This window comes from Neofelis nebulosa, chromosome 3 (genome assembly GCF_028018385.1).
Source record: "Neofelis nebulosa isolate mNeoNeb1 chromosome 3, mNeoNeb1.pri, whole genome shotgun sequence".
NCBI lineage: Eukaryota > Metazoa > Chordata > Mammalia > Carnivora > Felidae > Neofelis > Neofelis nebulosa.
In genome coordinates, this window is record NC_080784.1 from 152,879,999 (window position 1) to 152,901,407 (window position 21,409).

Consider the following 21,409-nt stretch of genomic DNA (forward strand, 5'->3'; position numbering starts at 1 on the left):
GGGGCAGAGAGAGAGGGAGACACAGAATCAGAAACAGGCTCCAGGCTCCGAGCCATCAGCCCAGAGCCTGACGCGGGGCTCGAACTCACGGACCGCGAGATCGTGACCTGGCTGAAGTCGGACGCTTAACCGACTGCGCCACCCAGGCGCCCCCAAAAGCGATGACTTTATAAAAAATCCTTAATAAATTAGAGATTGCCCTGTATGATTTGTTATTGGTTGACTTTAGTAAACATGTATTGAAAGACCTACCCTAAACGAAACACTTTGCTGAGTGCAATTCTGAAATCAAATTAAGAGTTACTGCATATATTTGCCTTAATAAAATAATAGTTCCAATTTTGAAAGATCATATTCTTTTGAACATATACAAACTGATATAATTGGAAATTATATATTTGATTGGAAACTACTTACAGTTAACTTTTTAGTGTTTCACTGTCTCCAAATATAGTTTTAGTCGTTATAGTAAGTCATTTCTGGTGTCTGTTATTAAATGTATCAATTGTTACAAATAGTTTCATTATTTTATTTTTTTATTTAAAACTTAGTTAAATACAGATTAATCACCTGGATTTTGTTACATAATTCCTTCCTGTATTTTACACAAAATGACATTTTTTTAACGTTTATTTATTTTTGAGACAGAGACAGAGTATGAGCGGGGGAAGGGCAGAGAGAGAGGGAGACACAGAATCGGAAGCAGGCTCCAGGCTCTGAGCCATCAGCCCAGAGCCCTACGCGGGGCTCGAACTCACTGACCGTTAGATCGTGACCTGAGCTGAAGTCGGATGCTTAACCGACTGAGCCACCCAGGTGCCCCTAAAATGACATTTTAAATAAGGGTAACAAAAATCTATGTTTCAGTCTAGCACCGGTCATTTATGAGCTCTACAACTTTGAGTCAATTTCTCTCAGTTCCTTTATGTGTAATATTTTTTTTTGGGGGGGGGGTATGAAAAAAAACCTGTAACATGCTAAGTAACAATATAATTGTTCCTTTGTAAGCCATGTTACAAGTGCAAATATTGAGAGAATATGGTCTATTTAGGGACCAGAAGATTGAAGACTACTTCTTCTGCCCCTTATTTGGTAACATTGGAAGAGCTACTTTGTGGCTGGATTGTCATCTGGCATTGTTTGCCCGCCTAGATCAGGGTTGTTAGAGAACACACAGCAGGAGAATGTAGATCACAAGGTATGGATTTATTCTATTAACGTTGCTATTTCTATTATATTCAACATTTTTTTGTTTGTTTGTTTGTTTTTAATATACGAGATGTTAGGGGTGAGAGTGAGTCTGCCTTTTGTGAATGGAGGTCTGGGTCCTTGGATTCCCCAGAAGATTTAGGTGAGGATCCAGAGCCAATAAAGACAGCCGGAAGGAAAGTAACAAGCACAAAGTAGTTGTTAAAGTGAAAGTACACTGTCAAGGTATGAGAACCTTGACAGGTTCTGCAAGGTGGAAGGGGTTGTTTTGGGATTGAGTATTGTTGGGTCTTTCTGGTCTTGGAGGAGCTGTGACACTTAGCAGGGTGGTCCCTAATCGAGGCCGCTTTCAATCATTTGGGAAACTCCTCCCACAGGCTGGGACGGGGAGTTTTTGACCCTACAAGGTTAATGCCATAACCCTCTGGATTGTTTCTCCAGTCAGGTGGGCCTTTCCTGCAATGCAAATGAAGTATGAGACTAGGGGTTGCCATAGGGCAGAGGTGGAAGAGGAGAGCTCTTCTGCACCTGTGGCTCTAGATATGTCAGCTCTGGGTTTTGCAAGCCACAAGGTCAGGATGTTGTGCCAACCCGCTGATGTGTAACCTATCATTTATCAATGCTCTTGCCTCCTCCAGCTTACATCTCTATCATTCCCCTTCAAGGACTTGGGGCTCTGCCTCAGGGCACTCCTTCAATTGCTTTTGTCTAGCTTCTATCTAACCAAACTACTCAAGTTTTAGCACAAAACTGATTTGTGTTTATCACAAAATGCAGCTTAGAGAATCAGATGTATTTTCACGCGTATAATAGGGCCTCCATTGTAATGTAAATCGTAGGTAGTACCAACTCAAGTAAAACTGAATCAATCAGATGTTTGTCTTGAACATGAACATTTTGTTATAATTGACTGAATGTTTCCAGATGTTTGGCTTTGAGCTGACATAGCCACTGTCATAATTACACCCTTCCAAGATATACATAGAATTAGCTACTTCTATTCGTTAATGCTTTCAACATATTATTATCAATCACTTTTTCAATTACTTCTGCAGGATCCAAATTTATTAAACTCTTCATTTAAGCCCATTAAGATACACAATAACCATGTGTACTTCAAGAAAGTGTTTTGGTGGTCCCAAGTGATATTTAAAGAGCACTTTCCACATCACAGACAACTCTTTTTAAGGGATAAGTTTCTCCCAGTTGGCACTATTATACTCTGAAAATTCCAGTAAACTTTACACATACAGGAACTAATATGTCTTTCCTAACTAATAAACCATTCATTCCATTCTCTTCTTAAATTCATTTTTCATTTAGTCATTACCTGTGTGAGCTGAGTGTAAGTACAGTCCTCATACATTGGGTTAACTCACTCCTCTTTCAAAAAGAACTGAATCATTGTCATTCCTAGGGTCAACATTCACTTTAAGTAGGAATATTTAAAATGTAATAACCCAAAATTTAACTCAATATCAAGTCACCTTTATGTCTTATCTGACTTCTGACCATGTACCTCAGCTATAATAAGCTACAGAATGAGATTCCCCTAAGCAACTGCCACTAGTTAGGTCTTCCTACTGATTTGTCTCCTATTTCAGCCATAGTTGATAGTCCCAGGAACCTGCTGTCTACTTTATGACATTCCAGTTAACTAAGTCATATGTTATTGCTTCCTTAGTACATGCTAGGGTTTTTCTATGACAGCATTTTTCACAATGTGTTCATGAAGCATTAGTTTCCCTGGAGGTTCAAATATGTTGCTAAGTTATTTCATATTCAAAATAAGTTAGCAAATCTCTTGGCTAAACAAACCTAAACAGTTTCTTTTCTGAATGACTTCTTTGTCAACTGATTTAATATGCAGAATTCTTCAAATTTACTTGGCTGTCAAACACCTTTTTATGTGGAGCATGCATGGGATTTTACTATTCTCTAAGGCATCCTAAATATTCAGGAATGCAAAATTAAAAATCAATTTAATAAGTCCGCCATATTAAAAACGGAGTTGTTTTTGTAGCTTTAGTCAATCTTGAAAGTATTGTTCCATCTCTAAATTTCTCGGACAAATCTATTTATTTCATTTATTTTAACTAACGCAGGAATAGCACTTACTGTGTGTCAAACATTGCTCCGTTTACTTTTCAAATGTTATTTCAGTTTAGTTGCCTAACAACCCTACAACTGGGTGAATTATTATCCATACTTTACATATGAGAAGTTGGATGCCACAAAGGTGATTTTCCCCACAGCCATTCAACTAAAAGTGGATAGAACTGGAATTCAAATCCAGACTGCTTTCAGAGTCCAGGCTCTTAGCCAATAAACTGAATAGCTTTCCTGACCCAAAGTCACATTCATATGATACACAATTTTTATAAATACATTAAGTGTGCTTACCTGCGACACATTTGCTCTGGACAAAGGGAACTTCTAATCAACTAATATTCAAAGAATTTGTCCTACTTTACCTCTAATTTCCAGTATGTAAAATAAGAATGTAAACTAAAATAACAGCAGCAATAATAACAAAGGAAAAGGAGAGAGACAACTTAACAAGCATTCATTATCCCAGTGTCTTAGCATGGGTTGCCATTAGAAAATACCCCGAAATGGATGAGTTGAACAACAGAAATTTACTTCTCACAGTTCTGGGGCCTGAGAAGCCAATATCAAGGTGCCACCAAGGCAGTTATTATTCTGAGGCCTCTCTTCTTGGCTGGTAGGCATCTGCCATTTCACTATGTCCATTTTGTGAGTGTGTAGGAAGAGAAAGATTGAGAGAATGAGCTCTTTAGTGTATCTTCTTATAAAGGCACTAGCCTTATCAGAGCAGAGCCCTACCCTTATGACCTCATCCAACCTAAATTACCTCCTTATGGGTCCTATCTCCAAATACAGTCACATTGGGGGTTAGGGCTTTGTGTGAATTTTGGTGGGACACAATTCAGCCCATAGCATCCCCTATATTTTATAGGTGCCCTTACAATTAGGTTGGAATCATCTGACTGATTCTTGTCAATAAATTGAGAGCAAATGTGATGAGTGGGCCAAGAGAATTAAGAGCCTTTGATTCTCTGTCCTCTCTCTCTTTACCTGCTGTGGTGGCCATGTAGTTTAAATAATGTAGTTCTAAGTTGGAGGAGGACTGTCTGATTTCCAACAGACTGTTTCAGCAAAAATATGTTTTTTTTGTGTGCATTAAGTCATGAAAGTTCTGGTCTTGTCCATTGTGACTTTAAGCATCCCTATTTTTTCCCTTTACAGTTGGTAAGTTATTTTATAGAGAAAATATATAGCTTGGAGTAGGAGAGTGGGTAAATGTCATGTATGGTACAGTGGATTTTAAGAGAATAATGTAACTAGCATTTATAATCCCAAATCAGCTGTTATTTCACTATAAAATCTCCTAGAAGCCATAATTTTTTTTTATCTTTTTGAATCTACATAAAACTTAACTAAGTTTTCGCAGTTATTGCCTAAAACACATTTTATAAGGAAGGAAGTATTTAAGAAAGGAGAAAGGAACACTCACTGAATATAGTAGACTAGTTATAATCCCATTTTTGTCAAGACTTAACTCTGCCCTTTAATAAATCACTTAACTACCCTGAGCCTGGGTGTCCCCCTATAAAAATATTGGCTGGATTCAATGGATGTCTCAAAGAAGATTTCAAATCCATTACTATGACATAGTAATATAAAATTAGAGAAAACATACGTTTATCTGGATGTAGTAAGGTATTAAAAATACTCTAAGAATATTGTTTTCATCTGTTTTTATTCATTCTATTTTTACTTGCATGTTCTAGCTCATAATTAGCATCAAATTCATTAATAAAAACAGAGAACTGGATTTATTTCCCTATAATATGAAACTTTAAATTTGTTTTCATAGGATCTTAAAAAAACCTTTAATGATAACAATGTCAAAATATGTGAAATATTGCAAGACCATTTTATTGTCTGTATCAGCTCAAGCCACCGTACCAAAATTTCGCAAACTGAGTGGCTTAAGCAGCAGAAATTTACTTTTTCACAGTCTGGCAGGTTGGATTTCTAAGATCAAGATGCTAGCAAGGTTGGTTTCCGGTGAGACCTCTCTTCCTGGCTTATAGATGGCTGCCTTCCTGCTGTGTCCTCACATGGTCTTTCCTCACATGTCCTCACATGGTCTTATCCGACACTAGTCTCGTTGGATTAAGGCCTCATTCTTATGATCTTATTGACCCTTCATGACTTCTGGAAGTCCTTTGACTTTTCCGAATATTGTCACAATGGGGTTAGAGCTTTAACATGTAAATTTTTGAGAGAAACGATTTAATTTATAACACTGTCACGTATTACATTTATTTTCTTAACTAACTTCAATGTTATAAATTTGGTGGAATATGCTGAATTTATTAATCACAGATATAGACATCTGATCTTTGATATAGGAGTATAAATTTCTTATTTCAATATTATGTGTTTAACCCTAAATTATTGTCAGACAAATTAAAGTAATTTGATGACATTTTTCTTTCTTAAACATCTCTAAATCCCAGTTTTTCTTTTACAAAAGGGAAATAAAATTCCTATATCATGGAGCATGATCTTATAAGACTTAAATTAGAAATAGCTCTTAAGAAATTAACATGCTAGACACATAATAAAAAATTGTTACTCTCTTTATTCTGCAGATTAAATTACATTAGTTTGAATTCAAATCATCTTGGTCAGCACTAGACCCAAGCAAGTAAGCAGTAGGATAAGAGCTTAAACTTCTGAAAAAACAAAAACAAAAAAAAAAAAAACAGCAAGTTTAAAAAGTTCGAGAGAAACATGGTTGGAAGAGGTGTTGTTTTATACTTACACTGTAAAATTTAAAACCGTAAATTTAAGATGACCAGAAACCAAATTATTGTTCACATTTTTGGGTGTACTCTGAGGAAGATTTGCCTTCGCAGTTACCCACTAACAGCCTTCGAGGGCATCTGTGGAAGCCAAAATTCATAGGAGGCATGATGGAGGAAGCAGGTCAAGAATAGCAATGCAATCAACAGGACATATAAATGTCCTGTTAGTATAGGACGCTAGTATAACGTTAGTATACTTGACGTTATACTAACGTCATGTATAACGTTAGTATATGACGTTAGTATAATTCGGAGGTAGGAAGGTCTACATTGTTTTATTACAGAGAGATTCCAAAGAGCCATGCCACTGTGAATAGCAGCATCGCTGCCTTTTTCTTATGATGAGAGAGGTAAAATTATCTAGGAATTAGATTTAACACATTTAACAATAAAGAGTACCAGGCCCTCAAAAAACTTTGCCCAGGAACTTGTATGTTTTAATGATGGCCCAGGTGTTGGGCTTCCCACAGGATGAGAAGGAAACTGGAATTAAGGTATTTAGGTATTAAGATAAAGAATAATCCCCATGGTTTAAAAGAGTTGGCTACATCTGCTTTACATTAATAACCTATTCTCATCCTTTTAACCTAAGCTTGTCTGTGTAGGTTTCTGTTCTTTGCAATCCATTAATACCTAGCAAAAATATATACCACTGTCACTGAGTAAGTAAAAAAGATCATTCTCAAAACTCCAGTATTTTGATTCCTGGTTCTATGCTCCTTACATTAAAATAAGTGCTGCCTTGTTGGGAAATTTAGCTTTGTCAACAGCAACAAATAGTCTTACAAGTTCTACTTATATATTTTTTTTCTCTATCCTGAGCATAGATCATGTGGCCATAGGGTTATCTGGTTTATGCAACTCAACAAGATAGAGAGATACTTTAAAAAGGGTAATAAAGATAAACTCTTCACCCTGGCTCACATGCACTACACTTTTTAGGCTGTCTATAGGATTATTAGCTGTTTGACTTTGACAGACGTCAGTGAGATGCATGGATTTTTTACCTAGTATGCTGCTTTACAATTTAATAGTAGCTCTTCCTACATCAGCTTTGCATTAAATAAGGACCCAACAAGATTGGATAGCAGCCTTACTGGCTTCACAGTAATCACTAAAATACCAGACCCAGATGCATATGTCTAGATGTCTGGGATTTTTGAGTGCTGATCCCAGATTCTCCATTTTTATAGAAAAACCCTTACTTAAAGCGTTTTTTAAAGCACCCATTAGTGGATTATTAACAAATGCATATAAAGTGCATAGGGGATATGCTGTATGCTCTGTGAGGTCCCAAAAGGTTTACTTTTTACAAACAAATGCCAAATCAAGAGATCCTCTAAAGGTAATAGCCAGAAGGATCATTGAAAATGAAAGGTGATTTCTCTTGATAATCAACGATAATAGCTAAGCCTACAGATACAATGCACTTTATTTCTCCAAAAGATCAGAAATAATAAATCTCATTAAGAATATTAATGAACATACCATACTACTGAACCTGTACTTTCTGAACTTCCTTATAGCTCTAGTTTGAAGTACGTTATTCTTGGTATGCATACGGAATATTGTTTTTTTAAAAAGAATGTAGTTTCAAATATAATGTTTTATTTTGGGGGTATAGGTTTAAAAAAACCTTTAGAGAGATGATTCGACAAAATAAGAAAAATAGAATTAGGAATATACAAAGGAAATATCAAATTGAAGTAGATAGTTACAAAAAAAACACCAAAAACCAAAAAACCTGGCAAGCTAAACAATGCTTATGGAGTCAGTCCAGTGATTATCATGGAGTTAAGTGTCAATTAAAAGCTGAAAGAAACAAACAAAAAAGAATAAATAAGTGATTGGACACACAGAGGAAGTAAACAAATAAAATGGGGATCTGGAGTATTTTAGTTTTTAAGACAAGTGAAAAAGTAAATGTTCTTGCATAAAATAATTCAAACTGCACGCAGTTTAGAATTGCTTCAATCCTTTTAAGTGTCTTAAGCTTTTACAATGAAATTTACAGACTTGCAATATGACACCGAATTTATCACTAGGTATTTTATATCTCTGACAACACATAACAAATGAAGTTTGCTGTAAGATGTTTTTAGACTACCTAAAATTGTGTTTATATGTTTTATTTTATTTTTTTTAACATTTATTTATTTTTGAGACAAAGAGAGACACAGCATGAATGGGGGAGGGTCAGAGAGAGAGGGAGACACAGAATCTGAAGCAGGCTCCAGGCTCTGAGCTGTCAGCACAGAGCCCGACGCAGGGCTCGAACTCACGGACCATGAGATCATGACCTGAGCTGAAGTCGGCCGCTTAACCGACTGAGCCACCCAGGTGCCCCTGTTTATATGTTTTAAAACATTTACTTAGGGCTCATGGTGGTAGACTTCCCAGCATCTATGTAATCCCAGATGATTTTTGTAGCCAATCCAATGAATCTTTTTTTCTTGCTGGTGACTATGGTAGGAATGGACATGTATTCTAGTTTTGTCCAAGGAGTCATAAATTGAAATATGTTAGATCTTCCCAGAAAGATTTTTTATTACTAATAGAAAACACTCAAAGGGATGTCTTCTTGATCATTAGAATATCAGTAGCTTTTATCTAACTGTTAAGCCCAAAGTAATGGCAGATATTGGGCAACGATGAGGGAAAATAGTCTTAGAAAGAAAGAAGCTGATGATGAGAAAGCTACAATAGGAAGATGGAAAGAATGTAGGTCTTTGATGGTATTAATGGGTTGCTAGTCAAATTATTTTCTGGTAGTCCATACTAAATTTGGGAATTTTGGTGAGAATATAAATTTTCTTGGTCTTTTAGCTCTTTGGAAGTGGGATTTTCTGCTTATTCTGATTTAAAGCATTATAATGTATAAAAACAAATTTTACATGTAAAAGTCTGACAACTCATTCCTTTTAAAGACAATTGGGAGAAAATTACCTAAATTAAAAAATATATTTTATATAAAACTATGCAAGTATATATTGTGTCTACACACACATTGCTATGATTTACTCTGATTATTTAGTACATTCTTTTTTTAAAAAGTATTTTTATAGTCAAATAATAGCAAAGATAATCTTGTCTAAAGTTGCCTCTTCTCCTTGGGTGTCCTCTGCCATCTGATCTGTCAAGATTTTTTTTTTTTTTTTTTTTTTTTTTTTTTTGACGGGGGAGGAAGTGGGCAAAGGTTGTTTGCCTGTTTTTTAATCCTTTTATTGACAATGTCTGTATCCACACTTCTGTCTGTTTCCCATCCATTTCCATAGGTCTTGGCTCTTTCTACCCTAGTGCTGTCCTTGCAGATCAATAGCTTTGTGTAAAAGAACAAAAGATCTCAAATCCACATAGATAATCACTAGCATATTGTCCATTTTACTACTTCTTTAATGTGAGAAGAATTTATAATAAACATATCGAACCGAATTTTTCTTGATTATATTTTAGTAGTCAAATATGATTACTCATCGTCATAAGAGAACATAGCCCTTTAATTTAATCAATTTTAGGGAATTGATGACCTGTCTGTGTATGGGAAGAGTGATATCTATTACAAGGCACAATTTCCCAAGAGTACTCAGAATGATTCTGTGAAACTGAGCACATTATTCTCTTTATTTACCTTTTCAATTTCCTCTTGGAACATAATAAAGACGGTATTGTTTGAGGAGATGTAAAACATGAGAAAGTACTTTAAGAGATTTTTGTTGTTCTAAGATAATGGCCCTATTAACTTTAGTTACACTTGTTTTCTTCTCCAGGCAATTGGGAAATAGGGACTATTAGAGTCTTTGTTAATGTCATGCTATATTTTCATAACACTTTTTATTATAATCGATTGCCTTTAATCTATAGTAGTTAGAAAAACAAAGTAGTCTTTCCCCTATCTAAAATGGGCTGCCCTTCTGGCATATATATACTTTAATATTAGGTTTGATAGTTACTTGAGATGGAAGTAAACCAAGAAACTGAATTCTCCTACATTGTCAAACCTAAAACAGTAATAAAATAAAACAGCAAAAGAAATACAATAAACAGCACAAGAATTTGGAGATAATATATCGTTTATACAATAAATTGAATCTAATTTCATCTCTGTTCTAAAAGAAATGATTTATATATCCAGTCATAATTTGTGTGCCCCCAGAACATAATTGTTGTTTTTCTCCTAATAATCCCTAATATTTAGAAATTGGTTTTAATACAGATCTAGAACCCTTTATTCAAAACACATAGAATGAAGATATACTTCAGAACCCATTTTTACAAAAATAAGATGGTATATATATTTATCATGTAATACTCCCATGAAGAGCTGGGGGAGTACCCCATAATTATTCTTATTGATGCAGTGGAAGATGTGACTTTTCACTATCAAACTAACAAAATGTTTGATAATGGGGTTATAGATAAAGAGTTGAAAATCTATATTTACTTTAATGTATATCTCATGATTTATATTTTAATAAGTGTTTTCTAAATAGACCTGGAATGGTAGCTAATTAAGAATATACTTGGTATTATAATAAGGAAAGCATAGGACAAGAAGTTGACAGATTTTTGTTCTAGTCTCGTGCTTGTTGCTAAAGTCCTCTGGATATTGATTGACAGGTCATATTTATTTGGTCTTTGAATTAATATAATTTTGACAGTGAGAGGGAAATGCCAGATATTTTGGCATACTTTTCTAGATGTCATATGTATAAATACTGTAGAATCTGCTTATTGTGAAAATGCATTGTGTTTCCACCAGAAGATATAACCTTGATAATCTTGACTCTATTAAACCATTACATTGACCAAGAAATCTTTAATAAAATCTAAGGAGAAATAAAATGGATAATTTGCAAGGAATTTTTTTCTTCAGTTTTTTTTTTTTTCCAATCCATTTAAATAGAATCTGTGTGCATACTGAATTTCCTTCAGGAGTTTTAAATTAGCTTTTTCATTTATTTAGTCCTTCAACTAAAAAAAAAAAAAAAGTTTTAGGCTAGGGAGTTTATTTCTGTGGTTTAGAAAATATAGAAAGAGTAGTCACCTTGGTCAATATTGAATACTGATAAATGAAGGCATTTAAAAAATATTTCTTCAGTATAAAGATAATTAAAACAGAAGCGAGGGGCACCTGGGTGGCTCAGTGAGATAAACGTCCAACTTTGGCCCAGGTCATGATCTCCCAGTTCACGATTTTGAGCGGCATTGGGCTCTGTGCTGACAGCTTGGAGCCTGGAGCCTGCTTTGGATGTGTCTTCCTCTCTCTCTGCACCTCCCCCACTCATTGAGCACCCCCCCCCTCTCTCTCTCTCTCTAAGATAAATAAATATTTAAAACAATTAATAACAAAGGAATGGGGCGCCTGGGTGGCTCAGTCGGTTAAGCGTCTGACTTCAGCTCAGGTCACCATCTCACGGTGAGTTCGAGCCCCGCGTTGGGCTCTGGGCTGATGGCTCAGAGCCTGGAGCCTGCTTCCGATTCTGTCTCCCTCTCTCTCTGCCCCTCCCCTGTTCATGCTCTGTCTCTCTCTGTCCCAAAAATAAATAAAAAACGTTGAAAAAAAAAATTTAAAAAAAAAAAAAATTAAAAAAAAATAAAGGAAAAAAGTGAAAAACTTTGAAGAGAACCTTGAATAAGAAAATTCAGTTTATTGTGATTTTATCTACTCTCAGGTTTTAGCTTAATGACATTTCTTCAAAGTGTTATTGTCTCCCCACTGTCACAAACAACTTAAATTTACCCTAAAAAGATATAAGAAAGTATCTTTTCTTTTATTGTGGTAAAATATGCATAACAAAATTTATCATTTTAACCATTTTAGGGGTGCGTATATTTGGGCCATTAGGTACATTCACCATTGTTCCACATCTATCACCACCACCTATTTTTAGAAAATTTTCACCTTGAAACTCTGTACCCATTAAACAATAAGTCCCTATTTCTTCTTCCTAGTCCCTAGGAGGAGATTCTACTTTCTGTCTCTATAATTTTGACTAGTCTAGATACCACATAGAAATGGAATCATACAAGTTTTGCCCTTTTGTGTGTACCTTATTTTACCTAATGTTTATGTAATGTCTTTAAGATTTATCCATACTATACTACGCATATTTCATTTCTTTTTAAGATGAAATACTCCATTGTATGGAACTTTTTTTATGTAAATAACCTCTATGTTTTTAACACTTATGATGGTGCAGTAGACTTTGGTAATGCTGTGTTGTTAATGGAGGTGATTGTGTTCTCAAAGATAGAAATTTACTTTTTACCAAGTGAGATATATCTATCCAGTCTAAACTGATTCCAAAGCATAAAATCAGAAGGTGATTTTTTCCAAAGCATAAATGAAATCACTAATAGGTAATATATAACAATAGGTATATTAGGTATATTAGCAATAGGTAAAATATAAGTATTATTGTCAGGGTCAAAATATTTAGTTGGAAGTAGCAATTCAGTCTATTAACTAAACTATTTTGGAGATATTTGCCATTTTTAAAAATAAGTTGAGTAAAATTTCCTGCCATTTTTATTATCAATCATCAGAACCTCTGGTATTTTGTTTTAATAGCAAATAACCAGATTTATAAATGTATATGTCTCTGCTTAGTTAGCATCCTAGATGAAAGTCACTAAATAATGCCCAAATATGTATTGTCTGCCTATTAAGTTTTCACATTAACTTAATGGATTCTTACTAGTTTTCAGCCAAGTAAATAGTAGATTTCATATTCTTTTGAGTTATATTTTATTTCAAGTTTGCATGTTGTATGAATACAGAGGCTAAGAAATGTCAATACCAAGTAAATTGCACTGACAGCTTTTGATCAAACAAAGCTTTTTGTAGGACCTGCATTTTCAAATCTTCCTATATTTAGTACATAATCATGTTCAAAAGAACTTTAATCATATTTTATAGACATTTCACTTACATACTTGAATCAATAGTGAAAATACTTTAGAGGACAATATTTAAATTCCACAGCAGGTACAAACCTAAAGGGTTAAAAATTGTATGAGCTCAGAATTGAAGTAATTAATTTAGTAATTGTCAGGGATGAGTAAGAAGAGCATGAGAAAGAATATTCATTATGTGCATAAGGAAAGGCTCTGGATTCCCAATTAACATTAAAGCAGCATCAGCATAAAATGAGCATTAATATTCCACAAGATAATTGGCAACCTTTGTGATGTGATTTTTTGTTTGTTTGTTATTTTCCCCCACTTTAGCTATTCTCAGAAAGGTGTCATTATTCCTGGCTGACTGAGAAGGATCACAATTTATGCTATGGTCTACTCTCATTCCTATTGATAGTCACGGGCTTTTATTGTGGATTTAATACACACCATGCTGAAAACCTTCTATAGGTTATCTTGTTTAATTTTCAGCATAGCCCTATGAAATAAATAACATTTATATAATTATTTTGCAAATAGGATATTTTATGGCTTTTCTAAGGCCATTGGACAAGGGGCTGTGACTCTGTGTTTAATTTCTATGTAATAAACTCTTATATAACTCACTTTCTATTACATGTGACCATTTTCCAAACACTTTTGTGTATATTGTCTCAATATCAACAAAGCAACTCTATGATACAGCTATTATCTGGATTTCAAATGAGGGAACCAAGGCTCAGAAAAATTAATTAAGCTGTTAACAATGGCAAGCTTAGGAAATAATTCACTTCCCATCTAAGCCCACCCCTTTCTATTTAATGCCTCAAATATTAACCACTTTATTTAAAAATATACAAAGTAGAGCAAATTTTGTGTAGCCTAGTGGTTGGTTGTAGCTCCATGTGTTTTTCTAACTTTGAATTGGTTATACAAAGATAAAATCAAGGTTTAAAATTTAAAAAAGTCTGTAATTTAGAAAAATTAAGAAATATGACCACACAGCAGCAGTTCATATGGGACTGAACAGGGCTGCCTGTTCAGAGGGGTTGTGAGCTGTCTGATTCACAGCCCTTACCATTTCATTTGTTTTATATTGGGTCTGCTTCACCCATTAACTTGTCTGCCTCTGAATTTAGCCAAATCTTCTGTAGTTGAGTATTTGTATCAGAAGAAACTTTGTCTGTGCTAGGTTGCACACTATTTCCCCTATCCGGAATATGAATCTCTGTAGCTGTCTACTTATGAAAGCTCTACTAATCTTTTAAGTCATAAGTCAATCCTTCTCCATGAAGATATCTTCTCAGATAATTTTAGCACATTGTTATGCCTATTCTCTCCAAATTGTATATTAAAGCAAAATTACACTGGATAACATTTAACAGGGAAGGAAGGCTTTATTCAAGGCTACCGCAATAGAGGAGAGAGATTAGAACACAGTCTGAGCTCAACTCTGCTAAGCAAAATGCAGAGGTTGACCTACACAAAAGTACTAGAGGACAATAGGAGAGATATTGATCAATGGGAGATATGGATTCCATTGAGTTTTTTGGGGGTTTGCAAATTTGTTTTCTCTGTGATTAGGCTATCTGTTTGGTAATTGGGACTGGCCCATTGAAGACCCCTGCCCTCCCATGGAGACTGAGAAATAGGACTTTCTTTCTTTCTTTCTTTCTTTCTTTCTTTCTTTCTTTCTTTCTTTCTTTCTTTCTTCCCCTTTCTTTCTTTCTCTCTTTTTCTTTCTTTCTTTCTTTTTCTTTCTTTTTTTCTTTCTTTCTTTCTTTCTTTCTTTCTTTCTTTCTTTCTTTCTTCCCCTTTCTTTCTTTCTCTCTTTTTCTTTCTTACTTTCTTTTTCTTTCTTTCTTTCTTTCTTTCTTTCTTTCTTTCTTTCTTTCTTTCGTTCTTTCTAATGTTTATTTATTTTTGAGAGAGAGAGACAGAGCATTAGCGGAGAAGGGCAGAGAAAGAGGGAAACACAGAATCCAAAGCAGGCTTCAGGCTCTGAGCTATCAGCACAGAGCCTGATGCAGGGCTCAAAATCACAAACTGTTAGACCATGACCTGAGCTCAAGTCAGACCCTTAACTGACTGAGCCACCCAGACACTCAGGGCTCTATTTTCCTCTCTGGTTGCAGTTCAAATGGATGGCTTCCAGGTCCTTGAGGAAAACATTTCTAGGTTATAAATCAAGAAAGGGGCTTTTTAAAGAGGTTTATACTTCAAAAGGACAGAAAAAAAATTCTAATTGCAAATTTTCAAAGGTAAATAAATGCTCTAAGAAAACAGAAATCAGATGCTTAGAGGTGGCAAGAAGGTTGTTTAAAAATTAGTCAAATTGAGGGGCGCCTGCATGGCTCAGTCGGTTGAGTGTTCGACCTCAGCTCAGGTCACCATCTCACGGTTCATGAGTTTGAGCCCCATGTTGGGCTCTGTGCTGACAGCTCGGAGCCTGGAGCCTGCTTCAGATTCTGTGTCTCCCTCTCTCTCTTCCTCTCCCCTGCTCGTGCTCTGTCTCTCTCTCTCAAAAATAAATAAACATTAAAAAAAATTGAAAAAAAATGAGTCAAGCTGAAGTGTTTATTAAGGTAGTCTTGGTCATCCCATATAACTCCTTGTGGCTGATACTGCCACTTATTGGTCAATGTTTATTGCTCCCTATTTCCTTTAGTAATTAGAATTAAAAGTAGGATGCTGAGCACATGACAGAACTGATCAATGCAACATAGCCCAGCCTCTACTGCCAGTAAGTATGGCATTTGACTTCATTCTGAACAATGAGAAGTGAGTGAGTGTGAAATGTGCTACCTCCAGAAAACAGGCTTGGCCTCTCCTGCTTTGTCCATACCTGCTGAATGGAATGTGGATGGCTGAGGAGTTGGAACAGACATCATAGATTATGACACGGAAACTACATGTCGTAGATGACAGAGTAAAATGATAGAGTGTCCTGAGTGCTGTTAAGGATAATATTTTTATAGATAAAATCATGACTCTCAGAGATATAAGAATTAACATGTATTAAAGATTTTATTTAAATCATTAAGGACGAAATTGGTTAAGTGTTAATTCAAAGGCAAATCTAAAGAACAGAGCATTTATGGTCTACAATATTATAGTGAATTGAATAGAGAAACCGGCAGGGGAGTAAAGGTTGTCTCTTGGCAGGGAATTCATTTGTATATGTATAGAGAAGAGTAGTTTTGCATTGACATCAGCAGAGTTGTGATATAACTCCAACAGATTCAGAATTGGATGACTGTGAACAATGTGCTATAGACAATGCATAGTTTTACACAGAGTACATTCCCCCCCCCCCTTTTCTCCTTAAAGTTCCTAACTTTGGGCAACAACCGCATCAATAAATATTTATATTTAGACTGCCATGTAAGAGAATGGTAAACATATAATTTTAAGCACTTCTGGTTTTTGTTTTGTTTTTTAAATCCTTATCCTTTGATACAATGGTCAAACTTTAAGCTAAATACTATTCATGGGTTACTAAACATATACTGTCTTGAAATATCTCATTGGAGTCTTGTAACAAACACATGAGTGCAGGTGAAATGTCTTATATTTTCTTTACCTTCTCTCCAATTGTTCTGACTCATCCATAGAGATACTCTACAAATGTTTGTATACCAATTATTTAGAAACTAATTTGACATTTTCTAGGGAAAAAAAACTGATGAAAGAGATTGAGATATTTAACTCCACCTTTGGTGAAAGAAACTTATAGAAGGGATCTAGGCCCTTGAATTATTTAAAAATGGAAGACATCAGCATAACTCCTCCACATCCAATGCTAATATTAATTGCACTGGGGCCTTGAGCCTTGGAAAATTTCTATAAAAGAAGGAGATTTTAGATATCTCTTTGTAGCAAAGCCATCTGGGAACAGAGTTGAAAGATGGTCTTAACAATAAACTGTCACTACATATTCTAAGTCTTAAATTACACAGTAAAATTACAGTGCTAATGTTTTGCAGAAGCCACGTATGTACAATGTATGGCAGTTATGTATGATAATTGAATATAACATAAATATAGGTAATTAAACTGTATCCCAAAGTATTATTTTTTACCATTAAATTCAACCTACTACTTCACCAAAACTTTTACTTGAGGAACTATCAAGAAGTCAAATTAATTCATCTGTATTTTTCCTCATTTAATCCATGTCACCTAATCCTATAATTAGAGTAAATGCACAAGTAGAAATTTGGTCCAGAAAATATTGTCCATCTTCCAGAGGTAACTTAGAAATTAACATGTAATAATGCTTACAATAGCACTAATAATAGATAACTTACTATATGTCAGGTACTTTGCAAAATATTTGTGTAATATGTAACCCTCACCATACCTACTCATGTATTTTTTTTATTTAACAAAAAGAGTCCTTCATTTTCTGCATGTCCAGGCATTATTCCAGTCATCCCATAGAAATGAGCCATTCTGAGAGTTCCTGAGATGATAAAGCCAGGTTGGCTTCATGGGCATAGGACCTTTGCCCGTATTCAGAAGAACTTCTCTCTTGGCTTAATGCTTTACTTTTACTATCTTGAAATTTTTAATTTTACTTTTGAATTTGTGCTTTGTATGTGGAGGCTGCTGTGAGAATGGAGAAAAACATGAACAAAAGAGGTGCATATAATATATATGTTTCCCTCTGGCATTATTCATGCATAGCATTATGATGCCCCGTGACCACAGAATTCTGGTGGACCAGTGATGCATGAAATTTAGTGAGACTCAAAAGTCTCACTTTTAGAAAACTTATGAGACATGCTGACCACATAAGCAGGGAATGATGACAGAAGGAAAGAAGAAGACTGTAACCTATAAATCCTTTCCCTTTCAGTCCTTCCTTGCTCATCAGTAAGGCCAAGGTAGAGAGTATTGGTAGAATGTGCATGTATGAAGAGGTCAAATAAAAAGCAATGATGCGGATGGAGCTAGAGAATATTATGCTAAGCAAAATAAGTCAGTCAGAGAAAAACACATACCATGTGATTTCATTTCTATGTGGAATTTAAAACCCAAAACAGATGAACATAGAGCAAGGAAGAAACCATAAGAGACTCTTAACTATAGAGAACAAACTCGGGGTTGACGGAGGGAAGTGGGCAGGGTTGGACTAAATGGTTGGATCAAATGGCTTGTGATCAGCACTGGGTGCTGTATGTAAGTGATGAATCATTAAATTCTATACCTAAAACTAATATTATGCTTTATGTTAACTAACTGGAATTTTAAATAAAAATTTGAAACAATAGATAGATAGATAGATAGATAGATAGATGATAGATGGGTTGATAGATAGATAGAATTGAATTATGGAACAGTGTTTCCATGCTTCTTGTTTGGACAATATGTGTGAATTGTATAATTCTTTGATTTTTGCATAAGTTAAATTCTCTCACATTTTAATTTAAACTGGATTTGCATGATATAAAGATGAGTGGTACAATTCATTGATAATACTTTACTTTAAAATTAAAATATTTCTTTACTTAGAATTATATTAAGTAGCAAATAATCACATTGAGACAAGTTGAGAGACCTCACAGAAAAAAGAAGAAAGCTTTGTATTTAAAACTTGTTTTTGAGTGAGCCTCATATTTTCATTTTTCACTGGGGCCCATACATTTAGTAGCTTGCTCCACTCATTTGGAGGTTACATTCTCATGAGGAAACAACAGATAGTAAACAAACCATTAAAATGGTAGATATGAAAGTGGACAGTCATTACTGAGGAACCCACATATAAAGAAGAGGGTTTGGAGTCTTACAGAGGCAAGGAGGAAGAATGAAGGCAGGTTGGAATATGAGAGGGCAGTGTGGTCCTTTGCCATTAGCCTATCTCTTGGAACACAAAATGGTGCAAGGATTTTTCAACTGTCACTGCTCTCAAGGAGAGCAAGGTTCAAGTTCAGTTCAGCTTTGTCATTCTGCATACAACTTTGGTCATAACTCTTCAAATTGTTGTTACTTCGATTGAGCTTGGTAAACTTCTGTGTTTAAAGTGTCTTTTTAGGGGTGCCCATGGTGGCTCAGTTGGTTAAGACTCCAATTCTTCATTTCTTCTTGGGTCATGATCTCAGGGTCGTGAGATGGAGCCCACGATGGGTTTCATGCTGAGCACTGAGCCTGCTTAAGATTCTGTCTCTCCCTCTACCCCCCCCCATAAACAAATAAACAAACAAACAATAAATAAAATAAAGTGTGTTCCTAAACAATAACCTCTTATTTAACATTGAAACAGAAAGTTACTCTATACCCAGAAAGGGACAAAAATAGAACAATTTGTGAATAATAGTGAAGCAAATATTTTCCTTCAAAATTGCATAATTCCATATTTCTTTGGAATCTTCAACACAGGCTTTTATGCTTTTTCTACTCACTGTGTGGTCCCAAAAAAGCTAGGGGCTTGCTAAAAATGCCGTCTTAGGTTTCATTCCAGATCTATTAAATTAGAATCTAATTTTTAATAAGCTTCTCAGGTGATTTATATGCTTAAAATGTGAAAATCACTGCTTCGAGCTGTATATTTCTTTATTCCTAAAACACATACAAAATAATTTCTATCATGGACAAAGCAATGATAATAAAGTCAGGATAAAGTACCTAATGCCTTATATATTGAAAGAAACCTCAAAGCAACAGTAGATTTATGGGGGTTATTAACATGTTATCCAGTACTGTTGCTGATATGTACTGTAGTATTTTAATTAGCCATTTTTTTGTGTGTGATACATAATGATGTGATGCATCTTACAATTTCAATTCATTGAAATACGTTATTGTTCCCAATTTGTAGGTGAGGAGACTGATTCACAGAAAGGTATTTGATGAATGCAGTCTCTTCTACTGCAAATTATGTGGTCATAATTAAATAAGAGAAAGAAGATGCTATTCCCCAAAGAATGTTTGACAGTTTTACAGAAGAAAAGTCAAAGATCTCTGTGTTTTCCACTTCTTAGATTTATTACTATATGAGAAATTTTTGTTTTGATCAAGAAAAGGTGTACAATAGAACTTTTTTATGGAAACAGTTATACCATTTGGAGAAAATATTCAGATTCAGAATACTGCACAAGACACAGACAGGAGATAAGATCCAAAAGAACTATAATAGGACACAAATGAGAAAATCATTTATTTGATGGCTGGGCAGAAGCAAATTTTCGTAACGTCCAAATGATAACTACTCTGTACATTAAGTGAAATTTAGACATGGGCATATGCTAATACCAGATGAATTTGCAAATAGTGATCCTGTAAAAAGGCAAACATCTTGGGATAGCCTAGCCTAGAAAGATAAACAGCACCATGGGATCTGTAACACAAGGTTTCCACCTGCTTCCATATCTACTTTAAAAATGGAGAGGTCTCTAATTTGGGGCTTTGTGAAGTTTTAATTGAAGGTGTTGAATGTGAATGAGCATATACTTTAACTAGAGCTTCATACTGTTTGCTATGCCTAATTGTATAAAGTGAACCCCACAGGGTGCCAAGTGGCTCAGTTGGTTGAGTGTCTGACTGTTGTTGTTTTTCAATGTTTATTTATTTGAGACAGAGAGAGAAAGAGAGAGAGAGAGAGAGAGAGAGAGAGAGAGAGAGAGAGAGAGAGAGAGAGAACGAGCATGAGCAGGGGAGAGGCAGAGAGACAGGACAACACAGAATCCAAAGCAGGCTCCAGGCTCTGAGCTGTCAGCACACAGCCCAGTGCAGGGCTCGAACTTGCGAGCCATGAGATCATGACTTGATTAGAAGTTGGATACTTAACTGACTAGGCCACCCAGGTGTTCCTTTGAGCATCTGACTCTGATGTCAGCTCATGTCATGATCTCAGGGTTCATGGGATCAGGCCCCATGTCGAGCCCTGCCTTGAGCTCCACACTGACAGCATGGCGCCTCTTTCTGCCCCTACTCCCCCACCTCAAAGTAAACAAACTTAAAAAAAAATGAAACTCAAAAGATATGCAGGAATCCTTACATAGTTTTTACTTCCTCATTACTCAAACACTGGCAATAAATCTTAGCCAGTAAGACTAAGGGAATCTTTCTAACTTCATATTCCTCCTTTCTCAGGGCTTTGCAATGGAGTTCTTCCATGTTCTTTGTTACCATGTTTCAACTGTACTAATGCTGAAAGAGTTGCCTATGTATCTACTTCTTGCAACAAAGTTCTTAAACTTGAGATTTTGGCTTTGCTTGTTTTCACTTTCCAAAAATCAATCTTTTAAGAATTGGCTTATAAAAGCCAAGTTCTATTGAAAAATTGCTTTCCTCAAATTTGTTCTACAAAATTGTGACTGCATGATATATTTACCTGTGAAATGTTTTAATGGCATTCAACATTGTAAACAGGGAAGAATAAATTTTCCAAGGATAATGCT